Source organism: Rhinolophus sinicus, chromosome 15, assembly GCF_057876585.1.
Source record: "Rhinolophus sinicus isolate RSI-liver-muscle chromosome 15, RSI-T2T, whole genome shotgun sequence".
Classification (NCBI taxonomy): domain Eukaryota; kingdom Metazoa; phylum Chordata; class Mammalia; order Chiroptera; family Rhinolophidae; genus Rhinolophus; species Rhinolophus sinicus.
The window spans coordinates 122,947,591-122,952,674 of NC_142515.1; positions in this window are offsets into that span (position 1 = coordinate 122,947,591).

Genomic DNA, 5,084 nt, shown 5'->3' on the forward strand with positions numbered 1-5,084 from the left:
TAAGATCTTCATATTTGTTCTTTCTGTGACTTGGCCACGTATTTGTGACTTGAAGTGAGGGACAGTGTCTTAAACTTTTTGTAAACTGAAGAGCATCTAGCAGTTGCCTAGGATACATACCCTCCGATTAAAACCTTGCTTTCTCTTGTTTGGGATCTTACAGGTAAAATTATAGGTAATTTCACAGTGGGAATACAATATTCTCAAGTAAGCATTTTACTTTTCTAGCTAACTTTCATCACATACCTGCTTGCTGACTTTTTTTTAATTACAAGGAATGAGAAAGATAAGTTCAACTATGAGAAGGAGAAGGCTATGATGAAAGATAAGATGTCTGAAATAGACGTAAAGGAAAAGTAAACAGAGTGCATTTTTAGAAGGAGAGGGAGAAATGGGGGGATAGTTGTAAGAAGTCAAATAATCAAACAAATATGTTCTGGCTCCTATCATCCACGACAAAATTATAGAAAATGAGATGTTATATAATTTGTGTAGAAAGGCAAGAGATTGTGCCCTGATCCATTCTGGAAATTTGGGAGGTGACCACTAGGCAGGCATTCCCAAATTAGGCCACAGGGGCTAAAATAAACTAAAAATGGCAGTGTGACATGACAGGCAGAGAGAGGACCAGAATAGTGTTTCAGAAGTTATTACAAATTCTAATTATCGGGAAAATGATCCTCAAATTTCCAGCATGCCTCAAGGCTAAGTTGAAATCCACAGGTTTGTGATGCAAGGAGAGAGATGACCCTGCCCTGGAAGATGATGATGGATGGACATCCTAAGCCAGGTTCGAGGTGGAGGACCTGGTTGAAACTCAGTAAGAGTCTGCTGAGTCTGTATGATTAAAATTGGGTTTGGCAGGGAGAAGCCCTGGGCACTCAGCCAACAAGAGAATGGAAAACTTCATCAGTGGTCATCTTGACAGATAGACGTATAAGTGATCTGGAGACTACTGAAGCCAACAATGTCGCAGGTGAGTCTAACTCAAGGACAATGAAAATAACTCTGTGTTACACTATGGCATCTTCTCCTCTATCCAGGGGTTACAGAAACTTTCTCTCACACTCAAATGCTTTCTGGGACAGGGAAAAGGCAAAGGAGGTGGCTATAAAGAGATTGGTTAAAATACAAGAAAATTGCCTCAAATAATAACAGATCAAAATGATTTAACTGGAAAGGTTTTCTCTGTTCTTTGGAAGACCCCTAAAGAAAAAAAATTATAAAACATTCAACACTACAAATAGTTAGAAATGTTCAAAAAACAGAAACAAAAATAATCAAAATTAAGTACAGTGCACATTAATAATATACCAAGGGTTAAAGGTATATGATGAACTCCACTTGCCATTTTGTCTTTGTCCATTTCTTTATCAGCTGCCTAGAACGTAATGTAGTTTAAGAAACTAGAGCCGTCATCTCCAACCATAAGCACAAAGTACACACACTCAGAAATATTAGAATGGTGAGATGAAAGACTGTTTACCAAACCAGAAGCTACTTCCTGACACTTAACATGGGACATGATGTTTGGATTATCCTCAATACAACCCTCTTAGATAATTTTATGCCAATAAGGATTATGTCCATGCTTTTACTGCTATTCTGCCACCTAAAACAATGATAAAGTCAATACTAAATCACAATGAAAAATAAAAATAACCTATCTGATGCATTTAACATATCCTTTACTTAACTTCAATTTTCTTTTCCTTTCTTCTCTGTGCTTGTTTAATGAATGCCCAGTCAAGTCAAATGTCTATCAAGGATTTTCTTTTTTAATTTTTAAGGGTACACCGATGTTGAAATGATGAGACCTGGTGAATAATAACTATCATGTAACATGAAATTTATTGTAAAAATACTGACAGATTTTTGAATGAGTAAAAATTATATCAATATGTTAATTGTCATCACCAAAATAGTGCTAGTTCATTCAAACAGGACCATGGTTGTTACAATATGATTTTTATCCTTCAATATTTTTATGCTTTCCTAAGTCTGGGCACTGCATTACCTATACTTACTTCATGGTTGAGTATGAATAAAACATTAGAAACTAAGTTATATGTCCAGGTAATATAAAATTGGCTTGACCTCTTTGTAAATATCATCAAATCTAGCAGATACACACATTTTCCTTATTTCCAAACTACAGAGTAGTTTCTTTTGAAATGAATAGGTCAAGAAGCAATTTGTATGCATTTTAAAATACGAATATAGGAAACCACAAAGAAGAAAGAAAGCATGTAGGTCAGGCTAATGATCCTTTGCTTATAAACAACCTGATCAAAATCTATAAATGTTAAAATATTTTTAGGTTATTTTCTCTGCACAAATTTCAAGTATTTGAAAGTCTGGCACAGAAATGCTATTTTATACTACTGTTTTCTAAACACTCAGCCCAATTTCCTTTTGGTGTTAACACATCTAAGGAGATAAGTAAACACAAGTTTCATAACTGCAGGGGCTTAGAGGAAGATAATTAGAATGACTATGCCTAAAATTTTTTTCGGTGAAATGAAAAATAAAATTTCTTAAAGAAAAAAGTAACCATAAACATCACACATTTTTCTTTAATCAGACACATTTTTGTCTTAGTAACTGTTATCACAAAATAAGATTAAAGGTGAAATTTACAAATAAGATATGATTTTGAGTTTTAATGCTTTGATTATTCATATCTATACCTGAGAAATACTTGAAGGCAATATAATTATTTTATTTTAAAAATAAATCTACTTCTGCACAGACTCTACAGTTTGAATTACTGTATTGGAAATTAAAGGCATAACAACAGAGAAGACAATAACTGCATTCTCAGTTCTACTCTGACCTTTATCTTTCAAAACAGTAACTCTCCAAAATTGCTAAAAGGTTAACTAATCTCATAAAAGGTCACCTGTCTTTAAAGTAGCTACAGTACATAAATGCTTTTCTGCTATCCTGGAGCAATTCATCAATAACTCATTAAAATAGCAGTGTTTCTTTCTTGAAATTTTTACTTTCTTGCCAGGCTATTTCCTCTTGGTCAATATAACATTTAATATTTGTCATAATTTATGAAAATGTGATTATATAAGCCTATTATATTGCTGTTCAGTTAATTAAAACTGTTCACTGAGTACACAATATATGCCAGGCACAGGTCTAGTTGCTAAGGAAAGAAGGCAAAGAAAAAGTCACAGATCAGAAGAAATGTTTGTTGTCATGTGGGTTTAGGTATAGTAAGTATGGTATGTATCAACATGTGTTATTTAAGACAATATAATGGATCATAAGCTCTTTGAAAGATAATGCAGTTATTTTAATGCTGCTGTAATAGATTCTAACATTTTCAAAACTCATTTTCTCTAACTCATTAAGGAGCCTACAGTCCTTTTTCTCTTAATATCCTTAATGTTAAATATAAATTAATGTAAAAATTTATCCTTGGAGGTACAATTGGATGTGTTAATGGGATCAAAAGGCATGAAAAGTTTAATGGCTTGAATAAGGTGACCATACTAGGTAAAAAGGGCTTCCATTTGTAGACAAGGAAAGGATTCTAATGCCATGGTACGGAATTTGCTTCTGTGTTCTGCAAGTTGATCCAGAAGGTACTTTTGGTTGTTGTTATTCTGAAGGGAATAGAGATAGGTTGGTATAGTCTTCATTTATTCTTAAAAATGAATCTCATTAAAGCCCACCAATGCGTATTAGAGCTAACGATTATCCACTTATTCGTTAAGGCCCAGTATGCCATTCTACTCAGAAAGGCACACTATGCTTAAGAAGAAAGATCTCTTTCTTTCAAAGAAATAGCTATTTCCCACTCTTTGGATGAACAATTGCAGTTGACAATAAATGTGCAAACAAAGTTTATAAACCCATTTATGTAAAAGTGTTCTTATTTTTGGTATTTATGAAATTCATGTTTTTCAAGCTATAAATTTGGCATATATTATTTAGTCTTTGCCCAGCATAAAATATTATAAAATGGAAAATGTTCCAATAAATACAAGAATGTATCACATGCAGCAGAGCCAAAAATTGTTTTACGAAATGTGGTGTTCGAATATTTCTGTGTCTCTAGATATGTATTTATATGTACCAGGTTGCAACATAAATTGCATTTCTTCTTTTTTTAAAATTTAAAAGACAATAAATTAGAACATTAAGTGAAACAGTCTGAAAGCATCAATAAGAAATAATGTCTGATTTTCACAAATACACTTTAATTTCACTTCTCGTACTTTTATTGAAGATAGCTAAAGCTTTAGCATTCATTGATTTGGATGTATGAAAATGCATGTTGATTTGAAAAGAAAATACAGAGTTATGACTCGAGTTGTAGGAGAAGAGAAGAACAAATGAAAGTTATTTGCAGCCCCTTACTTATGTGGGCATTCAAAATATAAAAGTTCATTTATGATGACAGACAACTTAGATACCTGACCATGAGATGAATAACGTTGTTTATTCAGAAAATCATTTACAATTATAGCTATGTTAGTTATCTAACAAAACTGTTTAAGTGAAGTTTTACATATCACATGTATGCTTTTCAAAATATGATATGCACTCAGACTTCCAGTTCAATGAGGGAAATTGAGGCAATAGTTTTTGATGCTGGTGTTTCTCTTATTGCTATATAATATCTAAAGGAAATCCTGTAAGTTTACCCAATACCTTAATTTTGAATTTGCACTCTTGCTTAGGAATGAGTTTTAGTGTCTTCCAATATTGAAAGTTAATGGATTCTACTCTCCCCGTATCTTACTCACATTTGTCAAGCAGTCAGAGTTGATTCATGTCTCTTGCCAGTTGCCACACTGAATTGCAACCCAAGAGAGTAAGGATGCACTTTTGTATGTGAAGTCAGTTTAAAGGACTATAATCAAATAAATATTTCTGTATCCCCAGTGAAGGTTATGAAAGTGAACATTTTCAGAATTACCCTCCCTCGCCAACAAGAAACAAGAGGTAATAACTAATGTGAAAGTTGGGTTAATTAGCCCCTTACTTTCTACACAGATATTTGAGTCATGGATGATCTCTACTCTAAATATGGTTCCAGTGTGATTATTTGAGCTTTATATAAA